The sequence below is a fragment of the Myotis lucifugus genome, unplaced genomic scaffold, assembly GCF_000147115.1.
Source record: "Myotis lucifugus unplaced genomic scaffold, Myoluc2.0 scaffold_12, whole genome shotgun sequence".
NCBI lineage: Eukaryota > Metazoa > Chordata > Mammalia > Chiroptera > Vespertilionidae > Myotis > Myotis lucifugus.
Window position 1 is genome coordinate 6864423 of NW_005871060.1, and position 14868 is coordinate 6879290.

Below are 14868 nucleotides of genomic sequence, written 5' to 3' on the forward strand. Positions count from 1 at the left end.
TGATGAGAAAGTTTTTTCTCACATAGAGTGCCACTAGTATATATAGAAGGAATGGAAAGAATTAACTAATCCATCAGTGGGTGCTAAACCACTCGGTGAGAGTATGATAAAAAAAATGGGTCAAAGTTAACTTCATCAATATCAGGGCAATCTGACAGCATGTGCCTCTTAATATGATGCATTGAGAAGGACACAACATCACTTCTGGCATTTCTGCTAAAAATAGCCTGAATCTAATCATGAGAAAATATTAGGCAAATTCAAACTGAGAGAGAGACTATAAAATAATATGCTTGTACCCTTTAAAAATTTCAAGGTAAAGATAAAGTTGAGGAACTGTCCCAGGTTGAAGGAGACTATAGAAAAATGACACCAATCACAATGTGTGACTATAGATTGGATATGGAAATGGAAAAATAGTGGCTATAAAGGACATTAGTGAGACAATATAGAAATTTGAATATGGACTGTAGAGTAATAATAATAATATTTTATTAATGTTAAATTTTACAAATTTTAGAATTATACCGAAGCTATGAACAAAAATATTATTGCTCTTGGGAAGTACACAGTGTGTACTGATAAAGGTAGATATTGTCTCTCATTAATGTGAATCAAAAAAAATATATGCATATACATATTTTGATAGATAAAAATTACTAAATCAGGTTGGAGGGTATATGGATTTTGTTTGTAGTATTCTTACAATCTTTCTGTGAATTTGAAATTATTCCAAAATAAAATGTTACAAAACCTAATAATGACTCATACTTCTACTATAGCCCTTCTACCCTTGCACAGTTATTTTTGTTATTGCATTCAAAGGAGTGAAAGCAGGCATCTCCAGATGTTTCAATGAACAACATATCCCACTGCAACTATATCTAATTCATATGTTTATAAACTGCACACACACTATTAACACATCTAACATTTCCATTGGAGTGCTATGGTTCTTAGTCCTTGTTTGTCTTTTCTAACTATACTTTCTTTTTGGCAATCTCATCTGTCTTATGTCTTTAAATGTCATCTACTTATTAATAACAAATTGAGTCTGAAGAATATAAACACTGTAACATTCCATAACAAATTACAATGACAACTCTCCCCATGACTGAAATATATATTCTCTCATAGGAAGATATTAATAACATAAGTGATGATAGATTCATTGAATATTGTGAAGAAAAAATCTTAAGAGTTGAAGTTCATTGCATGACCAAGGGACTATCAAATGTAGTTTCAAGGGTGAAAACATAAAGAATATACTGACTAAAATTTCTAAGAAAAATAAAATTATTTTCTGGATAGGCTAAAACTGCCCATGATAAGCTTACCAGTTCAATAACTGCTGGCTAAGGGTGGCCTATAGTAGTGCTTTATTTTCCTAGAAAGGCTGTGGGAAACGTGCATTGGCATCTTTTATTAGACACTGTAAATTCAACAAGGATACTGGGATTGAGAAACCCAACTGAGTGTTGATTAAAATGATGGAGACACTACAGAGACCAATTTATGATGAAGAAGGGGAATCTATTCAAGTCATACTTTTTATTGTTTAGTGGTCATATAGTGAGGATGAAAAATACAGTATTCAGGTTTGAAACAGGCATCCTCACACAAAGCAATGATTAAGAGACATTCAAAAAAGCAATTTTGAACTCTTGATAAAAAGAGAAATGGATACTATGGATGTCAATTCACATATAGTTGTTTCCTGCAGCTTCTCCCACATGGATGAGATTAGAGCCCTTGATGTGATTCATCCATTCATTCAAATCAGTAAACATTTATTAGATAGTCATTTTGCTTAGCATCTTGATTGCCTGTAAAAATAACATTGCAATTTTTTTCTTTGCCACCTGATAGTTGTACAGATAGGTCCGGGGGTTTAACGATGGAGAAGAGATTTTATGATGGGAAAAGGGACACATTTATTTCTATGCTTGCTGACTTGACTGTAAAGGTCAATAAATTTAATAATTGTGTCAAGATTTGGATAAAGGAAGATAATGTTTTCTTTTTCAAACACAGATTTGTGGATGTACACATGAGTGTATGTGTACAAATATACACCTTTGTGGATGGATATAGATAAATGAAAGATGACAGATATACACCTTTGTGGATGGATATAGATAAATGAAAGATGACAGATGATAGATGATAGATAGATAGATAGATAGATAATTCTTAGAAATAATATTGGTGAGCATTGAGAGGGTAAGAAACGTAAAATTATACATTATATCATTTCATATTGTTGAGAGGGTAAGAAAGGTAAAATTATACATTATATCATTTCATATTGTTTATCTTTTAATAAGGAAATATGTTACTTCTGTATTGAAAAGGAATCAAAATAATATGAGGGAAAAGTCCAGCTCCCTTATATTTGGTTGCATTGACACCTAAAGCCCAATAGCACAGGATCAGCAGGCAATTTGTTTTCATTATTTTTTGAACTGTGCTTGTGTGTCTGGGGACTTGTCAAAGATTAAGCCCAGGAAGGTGCTTCCTCTAATCATTTCCAACATTCTGTCCTATAAACGTGGATTCGTTCTTTACTTGTGAAAAGTGACAGCGTAGGGAAGCAACTTGACACTTCTGAGGGAAATCTTCTTTTTCTGTATAAACTCACGGAGCTTGATCCTCGGTGTGTTTTGGGAGCCCAAAGAAGCTTACTATTTCAAAACTATAAAGCACATTGTGGTTCGGCATTTTACACCTGATGACTTTCCCCTAAGGAAATCCTAATGGGCTTTCTATTATATGCTTTAAAATGCCTCCCCATTGCCTATGTTTATATTCCTGGGAGTCTTTAAAAAATCATTATTATTGTTACTATTACAGTTGTTTTGTCAATAACTGGCTGTTTAAATTTCTTCAGGATGCAACAGACATCATCCCAGTCCTCATGGATAAATAAACCTTAAGCAAATGTAAAACATATGGGAGGCAATTATTTCAGATAATAGTTAAGTTTCACATCTGATCGAACCTCTGAGGTAATCTTATGATATCTTCTCATTTTATATAAGAGAAAAATAAGTCTCAGGGGAATATTTTGTCCAAGGGCAAACAGCTAGTTGCTGATAGAACTGAAGTTGGAAACCTAATTAATTTTGTCTGTTGTGTGCTGTTTGTCCCTGGGCATGTTGGCTATTTGTCCTATGCTCATCCTTCCCTTTTCCAATCTGGTAAGGAACCTTGCCATATAGGGAAGGATGGGCTCATTTTAGGAAATAATTCAGGTGTGGGGCAGAAGAGTGGATTAAGATTTGATTCCATTTGGTGTGTTTTTTAAATACATTTTTATTGATTTCAGAGAGGAAGGAAGAGGAAGAGAGAGATAGAAACATCAATGATGAGAGCGAATACTTGATTGGCTGCCTCCTGCATGCCCCACACTGGGGATCAAGTCCTCAACCTGGGCATGTGCCCTGACTGGGAATCGAACCTTGACCTCCTGGTTCATAGGTTCATGCTCAACCACTGAGCCACTCTGGCCAGGACATTGAAAAATAAAGCTTGTGCTTATTTTTAGATAATCAAAATAGCTAGGGGCACCCATCTATACCAATATCACTTATAGCCAAAATGTTTATTGAATACATCTATACCAATATCACTTATAGCCAAAATGTTTATGTGAATACATTAGTTTATTTGAGACTAGATACTGTATATATTATCTAATTAATATATCCCAATGGTGCAGTTTATCTGGCCTTTGTATTGAATACCTTGCCCAAGTTGTATAAGAATTCTGACTTTGCTTGTCTTGCCTCGCTTTAGAAGCCAGTTACTCTAAGACCTAAGACTTCATTCTTGATACTGTCATCATCTGAAGGTCAGCTTTAGTGCCGACCTCAAGACTTCATTCTTGATACTGTCATCCTCTGAAGGTCAGCTTTAGTGCCGACCTCTATGTAGGGTGGTGTATATCCAGGTTTGCCTTTATGAGTCCTGGTTTTTGCCTGCTTTCCAGTTGTAATTAATAATAGTACCTCCTTTTACTCTCAAAGAGTCATGGTTTGGGCAGTAAAGTGTATGGTAACCCTACCCATAGTAGATGTAAAATATGCTCCAACCTTTGAGACAAATCTCAGCATCATTTCCTGTTTGAGCTATGCTTGTTCCTTTCTATTTTCAATGTCTTAAGAGTGTTACCTCTTGCCCTCCTAGATTCATTGAAACTGAGTTTTCTTCCAAACTTTATTCTACTCAAAACTCAATATTTGACTTGATTGATCTGCCAAGTCCACTTTTATTTTGGTTTCAACTGGCTGTCCTAATAGAGTGTGAATAAACCTTCCAAGCTTAAAAATAATTAGATTTTCTAGAGGAATTTGATGAAGGATTTGTGTCTTGCATGGGAGTTAAACATATAGTTCTATAGAAACCGTGCAAATACAAATTGTTTGTACATTAGGTCTCCAATATGAACATGATTATGCCTAGAAAACGTAAGCAGTTCTGCCCAAGGAAAATCTTACGATACTGCCAAGTTATATTCCAATCTCTTCAAATCTAGTCACCCAAGTTCCCAAAGGTATTCAAAATGTATGATCTCAAAGAGAAATTTAGTGTACAGAATATGGGCTTTGTAGTCAGATGGACAGGAGTCAAATGCTGCTGTCACTCTTTCAAGTTTGTGCCTCAGCTTCTACATCTGTAAATGGAGAGTGTTTATGAAAAATGTCTTTTTTGTAATGAAGACTTACTCCATTTTCATGCAATTCTGATAACTGGATACATTTTTCTGTAATCATGTTCTAGAGATCTTGGAAGTAAGTTTGCCTTTCTCACATCTTCTTACTTATGGAAAGTTTTAAATATCTTTTGAGGCTATCTTGTCTCTCTGTCTCTATTGCCTAATTTCAGACCACCACAATGTCTTGCTTGGTAAAGAAACAACCTCTTAAGCAGACCTTTAGACCACCTGTCTCTAAATTCTTTCTTCATTTAGCATTCTACACAGGAAATATTTCCTGTTTAAAATCCCTGAGTAACTACCTATTGCCTTCAGGATAAAAACCAAATTCCTGAGCCTGGGTTTTGTCTATATTCCTTCTGCATCTTTTATCTATTAGTCTATAGCTTATATTCTACATTCCAGCTCTATAAGAACTACTTGAAGTGACCCGAGTGTGCCCCTCTCCTGCCTGGCGTGTTTCCTCTCCCCTCCTGTGTTCAAAATGTGCTCTGGTTTCACCTGCTCAAGGAAGCCTCCTTTGGTCCCTTCCCATCTTCAGTCCAGGCTTCTTTACAACCCCATGCGGATCTCCCCAATAGTCTATAAACTCCCACCTCCAAGGGTAATCTTCCTGACAAAGGATTTTGTCTCTTTCTTTATACACAAACATTGCACATTATATGGACTCATATATAAGGGCTTCAAGAAATTGTAGGAAGGAAGGAAAAGGAGAGGGAGGGAGGGAGGGAGGGAGAGAGAGAGAGAGAGAGAGAGAGAGAGAGAGAAAGGATGGAAGGAAAGAAAAAATGTTTACTTATTTTCCTAGAGAAATTTGTATTCTAGATAAAGAAAAAATATTATCCCATGAGATAACAAGGAATACTTACTATATAAACATCATTGCCTTTCACAAGGCCTTGTCTATAGGAGACAATCAATAAATATTTGTAGCCCTAGCTGGTTTCGCTCAGTGGATAGAGCGTGAGCCTACAGACTGAAGAGTCCCCGGTTTGATTCTCGTCAAGGGCATATGCCTGCATTGCAGGCTCAATCCCCAGTAGGGGTATGCAGAAGGCAATGGAGCAATGACTCTCATCATTGATGTTTCTAGCTCTCTCTCCCTCTCCCTTCCTCTCTGAAATCAATAAAATATACATTTAAAATAAATAAATATTTGTAGCTTTGTTTCATTGACTAAATAAATGTCACTCATATACTGAGATTAATATGCACTTAGTACCATAAAAAGGGCACTTTTGCCCTAACTGGTTTGGCTCAGTGGATAGAGCATCAGCCTGTGGACTGAAGGGTCCCAGGTTCGATTCTGGTCAAGGGCACATGCCTGGGTTGTGGGCTTGATCCCCATTAGGGGACGTGCAGGAGGCAGCCAATCAATGATTCTCTCTCATCATTGATGTTTCTATTTCTCTTTCCCTCTCCCTTCCTCTCTGAAATCAATAAAGATGTATTTTTTAAAAAGGGGGGCATTTTTTTTGCAAGAATGATTTTAATTATTTTACATACCACTGAGCAGCAAGAGTGTTCAGTCAAGAAATTTCCTTTTCCTGGGTTCCTAGGGAACACAGCTGCTTTGAGGCTTAGGGAAAATCATTGTCTTCCAAATAAAGAATCACTTTCTTTTTGCCCGCCATCACACAGCCACCTTTCTGATGTGACTGGACCCCGGGTGTGCTGAACCAGTCACATTATCCCACAATGTTCCTGAGCCACGGGGCCCAGAAAGGCTGACTCACTAGTACAGGTAATTAGGAAGCTGGATGACATGAGACAGGAGAGGAAATCTAATTTACAGCTCACTGGAGAGCTCTGAATCAGTGTGGAGGAGAACTGAGGTGGGAGATTCAATTTTCTGTGAGCTCACCTCTCTGAGATTATTTTGTCTGTCCCCTTTTCATTTAGAAACATATGCTGTGAATGCAAGGATTTACTTCTGCTCCTAAAGAGCTGGCAGCAAAGAGTGACTTCTTGAAAACACCTGGAAAGGATAGAATTAACTTTAGGATATCTGCTATTTCAATAATGACAGCTACTCCAGATTCAGGAAACAAAGGAGATGTCCAGAAGCTCTTAGGACCTTCTAGTAAATGTAATCACTTATCTAGTTAGGTGCATATCACTAAAGATGATATTCTGGCAAGTCAAGGGTATATTCCGGCCTTTGTGTTAGCAAAATCCAAGGGCTTAGAGGCACCTTGTGTAGATATAAATGGGTAGAGCCCAGTGGGGGCTCTTACTTCCTGTTATGCTAGCTCTGAGCCATAGGGAGGTTTGCAAAGCCAATTGCAGAAATAGATTCATCTTTGCCTTCATACTTATAGACTTATGTTAGTTGTTTGTTGACTGAAGAGTAGTAACCCAGAGAGGAAATATAATTAATTCATTCCAGAAATATTTGTCAAATTCCTATTTTATAGTAGACACTATTCTGAACACTGGGAATAATGTGGTTTTAAAAAATCCTAAATCTTATGCTTCTAATTTTATTTATAACTTCTGATATAGTTCTGACCTTATAAAACTTATTCTAGAGGAGATACAGTGGACATATTTAAACTAAGTACCAACTATTTGAATTAGTGAATAAGTAAAAAAGAACCAAAGGTAATTTTTGATAGTGGTAAGTGTTATGGAGAAATGTCAAAACAGAGAAATGGGGTAGAAAGTGAGTATATGCGGGGGAAAAAGATGGTTAGCTAGAGTGGTCAAGAAGTCTTTATTCTGGGGAGGTAGCACTGGAGAAGACTCTTTTTTAAAATATATTTTTTATTGATTTCAGAGAGGAAGGGAGAAGGAGAGAGAGATAGAAACATAAACGATGAGAGAGAATCATTGATTGGCTGCCTCCTGCATGCCCTACACTGGGATTGAGCCCACAACCCCAGCATGTGCCCTGACTGGGAATCGAACCCTGACCTCCGGGTTCATAGGTTGCCGCTCAACCACTGAGCCATGTTGGCTGGGCTGGAGATGAGAGTCGTGAGTGCTGAGAAGGAGGTAGTCCTGTGAAGATATGAGGGAGAAAAATTCTAGAATGATATGCCTATCATGCTAGGAAATCAGTAGGAAAGATAAATGGGCAAAATTGTGCAGGGCCTAGGAGGCCATAAATAAGCATTTGGATTTATACTGAGGACAATGGGAAATTATTTTAGGGATGAAGCCGGGGAATGATGGGAAGTCATTGGGGAATATAAGAGAAGTGAATGATGGGACACCATTCGAGGGTATGAAACAGGAGTAATAGGAAATCATTGGAAGATATAAAGTAGGGGAATGATGGGAAATCATCAGAGGGTATGAAGAAGGGAATAATCACTCTGGCTGCTGGAGAATGGATTGTGAGAGGAGATGAGCAACAAAGTAGGCATGAGCTTGAATTGGTTTAGGAGTTGATGCTTGAGATTTTTATGTGCATTTGTTTCCTGGGACGGTTAAAAACTTCCATGGGAGAAATCTCCACCCAAGCATAGAATATTATAACCCAGTAGCTGTTTGTGCAGTCACTTCCCTTCACTGCTATCACAAAATTGCTCTCTGGGATTCCTTAGTAAAAGCCTTCTTCTAGTGTTACTGTAAACGTGAAAACTGAGAGGAGGAGATCAAGCGTTAGAGAATTCCGACTGCCTTGCCTGTGTTAATATAGTCTGCCCTGGAGTTCACCTCTTCTCTAAGTACTTCTCCCATCAGTGAAATTCAACTCCACAGGTCCAGCCTTCATAACACAGTAACTATTCCCCTCCACACTACCCTAGGACTCTGAAATCCAGAGCATGCCTGGAGTATTTAGGGCAACCTGGAGTATGTCCAAGGGAGACCTAAATATAGAGGGGCAATTTTTTTAAATGGGTGTATATCATTGTGCTATTTTGGATTGTGTTGAATTCACATATTGACAGCACATGCCTCCCTTCCAATGGGTAGAAATGAACCATGTCATGAATTACAAAGTGTGTTTGGGGGCCAATTTCCTATTGCTTGCACTGGTCACCAAAATTGCTAGTTCCTTCTTTGCTTAACCTATTTTTGGAGATTTGGGTTCTTGAATTCAATACCTATAATCTATTGTCTGTGGTTCAGCCCACTTCTGTTCTAAAAACCTGCTGGTACGTGACTCCTCCTTACACCTTCCTTCCTGCGTCCACTCACCAACCCTGAATCATCCTGACTCATTCCATCTAAATCTCCATGTGTCTCCTCACAGTCAACATCTCTTTCAAGGTTTTACTCATATTTCCTTCCTGCTCCTCTTAATGGACAAAAGGCAAATGTTCAAGTCAAAAGTAAAGTTTAAGAAGTAAAAGAAAAATACAGAATACTTTTAGTAAAGCCAAGTAATGTCTATCAGTGTGCCAAACTCCTGTCATATTTGACATATTAGTGTTATGTATTAATGTAAATGGTAATTACTCTCAGATTTTGGATTTTAATATTTTAAGGAACTAAATCAGGTAGAAAGGTTAGTAGTGACCAGAGCAATTTCAATCTGGGCCACTTCATATTTTGGTTTATCTCACCTGGGGATGTACGTTGATGTGAGTGAGCAACTCAATAAATAGAATATAAATAAACTTTGAGCACATGCTTAAAGTGTGAGAATGGAAAAAAAGTAGTTATAGAAAATTGGCCTTATTTCCTATCTAAACCCTTTGATTTTCTTTAAAAATTATGCACTTCTCTTAAAAAGTTATTGCTTGTCAGTTATTATATTCCACAATGGAAAGATGAGGTAAGTTTATAAATTTTCAATTTATGAAATAAGTGAATGAATGAATGAGTGAATGGATACATTTCAGAAAGAAAAACTTTAAAAAATTATTTAAAGACAATCCCCCTTGCCCTAACCAGTTTGGCTCAGTGGATAGAGCGTCGGCCTGTGGACTCAAGGGTCCCAGGTTCGATTCCGGTCAAGGGCATGTACCTTGGTTGCGGGCACATCCCCAGTGGGGACTATGCAGGAGGCAGCTGATCGATGTTTCTCTCTCATCGATTTTTCTAACTCTCTATCCCTCTCCCTTCCTCTCTGTAAAAAATCAATAAAATATTTTAAAAAATAAAAAAAATAAAGACAATCCCCCTTCAATTAGAGGAAATAAATTTTTTATATATAAATAGGACATTTAATTTGAAAGACAGCAAATAAAAATTATTATGCTGCTTCTCTTTATTTAACAAAATATATAATTAGTAATAATCAGAATTAATTTATATGTGTGATTAAAAAAAACTTGAAAATTGGAAGTGGGCATTTATGGAAATAGTAATATGTTTCTAGCTCAAGAGCCATGTAACAATATCACTGGTATTGGGTAGAAATGTTAAAGACTTACTGTAACACCTCTCCTAGCAACATGTCTTATAGAAGTAGTCCTCGTTAAGGACTGTGGGATACTATTAACATCCCCTGAAAAGTGACAACTCCCAAGACATAAAAATATCCTGGGAAGTACATGATTTCCTAACCACTGTATCATACACCCGAAACCAATACCAAATAATATTGAATGTAAACTGTAATTGAAAAACAAAAATAAATAAATAATCAACAACAACAGATATTCTGGAAAATCAGCAAAGAAAAAGATTATAACCTAAGTATACAAAGAAATGAAACATTATAGGGAAACTTTCAGTATTAATTTTAAAGCAGAGATAAGTATTTTCTCTTGGAACAGATGGTTCTTCTATTATTAATTTTGTTACTGCTCCCTGCCAGCTCATTTGGGTAGTATACAAGGATACAGAGGGAGAAGGTAAACCATTTCCCCTCAGTTAAATGTGGTGGAAAGAGCATTGAATTGAGAGTTGTAAAACCCTGTCTCCATTGTTAGCTGTGGCACTAACTAGCTATGTGAGTGACCTTGTTCAGATTATATTTTCTCTAGACATCAGTTTCCTTATTTATAAAATGAGGTCATTAGGACTAAATATATTTAAGACTCTGATGTACTTTCTATGTCTCTCATTGATATTTATTTTTTTGTGTTTTTTTTCTAAGTGCTCAATTACTACATTATTTAAGGTATATTTCCTAGTGGTTCTTTTTTTTTTTTTTCCCTCTCCTCTCTCTGTCTCTTTCTTCAATATATGGGATAGGAGGATACTGAGTAAGTCTGAAGGAAAGGAGGAGGAAGAAAATTAGCTACAGGAAGAGTTTATAAGCCCCTCTACAAGAAAGCCTGAATACAGCTACCACCGCTTTAAAAGGAATGATTTATGTCCAAACAGCATTTTCCAGACAAGCTCTGTACTTTTTTGCCAACAGAATAAACTTTAAACTGAAGGCAGTAGACAGTTAAACAAGAGCCGGCACTGGGAACAGCTGTGAGTAGACAAGACCAGTTACTTATAAGGTACTGTTTTTTACGCACTGAAATCTCCTTCAGGGGTCATTTGTTTCTGGGCACAAGTATTCCGTGGTCATTTGACCTTTTTCCTACACCTTACCTCTCTTCTGAGAGAAAGTACTCTCTTAAAGATAGCTCTGCTTTTCTAACTACGGTGTTTTGTGCTTGTTGATAAGTGAAGCTACTAGGATTTTACTTCATTTTGTTAGGCTTTGTTTTCAGGAGCCAAATGATCTTTGTTGCTGTTTTATTTTAAAGCAGAGTTGAGCTTTGTTCTTCTGTTGCTTCTTGTCATGGGAGGTTTTTGTACTTATTGTTTGTGTGGGATAAAGAGGGAGATGCTTTACCATTACAGAATGTACAGAATGTTCTCGGCTAAAGGGGAGGGATAGATTAATGCATCTTCAACTTGAAGTGTAGAACCAACATAGAGCCAATCAGATAAGAGGACTAGGGCAGGGGCGCTCCAGGTACTTGAACAGACTTAGTGGAGGCTAACTGACCCCATCTTAGCTTCATGGGTCTGACCTGGGAAACATACATTTTTGAATTGGGGTTTTGACCTCTAGTTTGCTTTTATATTTAATTGTTAATTTTAACCCTTCCTTCCTTTTATTCCCATTTATTTTTTTAAAAATGGTAAGCCTGCCTTTTCTTTTTTAAATGAAATTTGTCTTACTTAAGCTCATCCACTTAAAAGGAACCACATTCCTAAGAAGAGTGGCATTTGCAATAAGACTTCAAATCACTGAACTCTGGAGGGGCTCTGGGAGCAAAGGGGGATAGCCCACAGTGGCAGTGCGGGGGACAGGAGGGACTCCACCCCTGTCATCCAAGGTGTCACTCTTTTCCCAGAGAACCAGATAGCGGATTTATACCATTTGCTGCTGATCACAAGACAAATAATAGAGACAATTAAGGAGTTCTACATAGGTGGCCTTTGCAAAAAAAAGTGAAAGCTTACAAGTTTACCACCAAAAATCCAAAAGCTTTAGAAAGAACTTGGTTATTTTGGGATAGTTAAGTTTCTGAGATCCACTCTATATTTTGATCTCTCTCTAGAAGGAACTAAATTTAATTCAATGTTTTCTGAATTACTCAGCATTCTCCTTGTGTATACTGTGGAACTATTCTATAATGTAATGTACTTTGGGGGCCTATTCTGTGGTGTCTAAGGCTATTACTTCTTATGTCAAAAGACCAAATAATCACAGTGCTTTTCAAAATTCTTGTATTATGTTTATAGGACATTTATTTTCTCTTGTGTGCACCATTCATAAGGAAGTGTGACTTTGTTGTTGTTGTTGTTTTTTATCAGTGTGGACAGTTTGCATTCCTCAAAAAACTCCTTTCAATCTCAACTACCCCTGTATAATTATTATTTATTTTGTGCTGTGTACAAGAAAACCAGTAAAAAGGTATATAAAATCGTATATGTGGAATGAGAGACAATAACATTCTCCAATGGCCCATGAGATTTTTTTATGAGAAAAATGCATGTACCAAAGTGCATAGACAGAGCGACATCTATTTTAGGTGCTCAGGAGACTTTTGGTTTATGTCCAAGTTCTTACTTGTGTTCTGTAGTAGAAGTTGCCATGGATGTGGCTTTGGGAGAAGTAAGGCATTGCTGCATCTAATGCAGAAAATCCTGGTTCTTCTCCTTTTTATAAAGTTATTGGAGGTATATGTTAAGGAATCAATGACTAATCAAGCCCCAAGGGGTAGACTTAATATTAATCAAGTACTAAGTATTTTATTTTAATCCCATTCACTTCAGGCATGTGCTGTTCACATGCGTACGTGGCTGGGAAATCCCATAATAATGCTTTGTAGGGAAGAGAGAAAAGGAAAAATATTTATCCTCTAGTCTGTGTAATTCCCCTGTAGGGAGATTATGCCTTAGGGAAAAAAATAATGCAAGGCTAATTTTCTCAATGATATCTTGATTTCTTTAATGGTGTCCTTACTTGTAAGTAATTTCTTTTAAACTGAAAATAGCATAAAGTAATTTTATAAACTGTGTACATTGAACTTAATAGTACCATATAAGTTTCCTTATATTTAATATATCTTATGTTGTTCATTTCAGAACAAAAGGAATCACTAGTTTCTCAATGATCTTGATAATGCTGGAAGTCACATTTATTAATCCCACTCTACACAAGAAAAAAACTGCGTATATTAGACAAATACATGAAACCATAAAGTGAGTCTAGGATAATTCTAAATCCCAACTTTAATTTAATTAGAGTCCATTGCTAATTACTTGATCATACAGCTTCAGAAATATGTTGTGAGGCCTTTTGTGTTAGAGGCCCTTTGGGCTTGTTATTCTTTATTTTTCAAACTAGGGGCCCAGTGCATGAATTTGTGCACCTTGAAAGGAACTGTGGGCCCTGAGGCTGCAGTAGGCACAGGGGCGGGTCTTGGCCCATTCTCCGCAACCCCGCCTGGCCCTCCCGCTGTGACCCCGGTCACCTGTCTGCCAGCAGCCTGCTCCTGCTGCCACTGCTCCTCACCCTGACAGTGCCGGCCCCACTCGCACCTGCTGAAGGTGGGAAATGATTGGGGCTGGTGCCATCAGCAGGTGCAAGTGGCAGCTGCTGCCCCGATCGCCCCTCAGGAGTAGGGGGAGGTGGAGAAGCCCTCAGGGGTGATCAGGGCCAGCAGCCGCCGCTCGCACCCACGATGGCACCGAGCAATCAGGACTGGCACCAGGCACCGGCAGCAGGTGCAAGCTGTGGCTCCAGTGCAGGCAGAGGGTGTGAGCGGGGCCGGCACCAGCAGCAGGTGCAAGAACCAGGCAGGACTGTGGCACGTGGGAGCAAAGAATTTTCAGTAACCACCAGAGGCTCACCCCGATGACAGCAACTGGCACCCTGCCTTGGTCTGGTGCCCCTGCTCACCTGCTTCACCATCACACCGTGGCCAATGCCCACCATGTTCCACGCACTCCCCATGGTGGTTAGCACACATCATAGCAACCAGTTGTTTGGTTGTTCGGTTGTTTGGTTGTTCCGCTATTCGGTCTATTTGCATATTAGCCTTTTATTATATAGGGTATATATGTTGTTGTTGTTAATCCTCACATAAGGATATTTTCCCATTGATTTTTAGAGAGAATGGGAGGGAGGGGGAGCGACAGAGAGAGAAAGAAACATCCATGTGAGAGAGACACATCAATTGGTTGCCAGGGCCCAGGATTAAGCCTGCAGCTGAAATATGTATCCTTGACTGGAATCAAACCTGGGACCCTTCTGTCCGCAGGCTGACGACCTATCCACTGAACCAAGCTGGCTAGGGCTTGGCTTAAGTAATTTTTTTAAATATACATTTCACATAGTCATTGTATAAATTATTTCTGGCTGTTAAAGCCTATTGTGGTGCACATGGCAACTCTTTCTGTTTCAAATAATGAATTAGGGACTGTGTTTTGTCTGCAGCAATAAATTTAGAGTCTACATATGTTTGGAAGTATTATCTAATCTAAAAGCTAGAGATTTCACTTATTTTTACTCCCTGTACTTTCTGTTAAATAGAATAAGAGATAATAAGAGTTATTTTAAAATAAAATCTTATTCCAATTAAAACACAGCTCCTTAGAAATAAAAATATATATTTTGAGACAATGCAATAAAGTTTTTCTTTACTTGACTGAGTCTTTCAGTTTAATCAAAACTTAATTTTCACATCCATACCTAATTAGAATTTGACATATGAAGGAGCATGTATTTTATAATCAGAACTATACTACCACAGGCGTAAACATAAACCTCCTGAAAACTCAGTGCCATTATGAAT

The 14868-nt window shown here is 37.8% G+C and overlaps 1 protein-coding gene across 8 annotated transcripts in view; it reads left to right on the top strand.

The window, feature by feature from the left end:
- ARHGAP24 (Rho GTPase activating protein 24) overlaps nucleotides 1-14868 on the top strand; it is a 504222-nt gene that overhangs the window by 298892 nt on the left and 190462 nt on the right. Inside the window, exon 1 of one of the 8 annotated variants that reach the window (XM_006084577.3) lies at nucleotides 10804-11070. The exons of 6 other annotated variants lie outside the window; for them this stretch is intronic. The gene's annotated coding sequence lies outside the window, so the exon portion shown is untranslated. Of the gene's footprint in view, nucleotides 1-10803; nucleotides 11071-14868 lie in introns of those variants that run through there. One more of the 8 variants, XM_023750395.1, reaches the window with a different exon arrangement.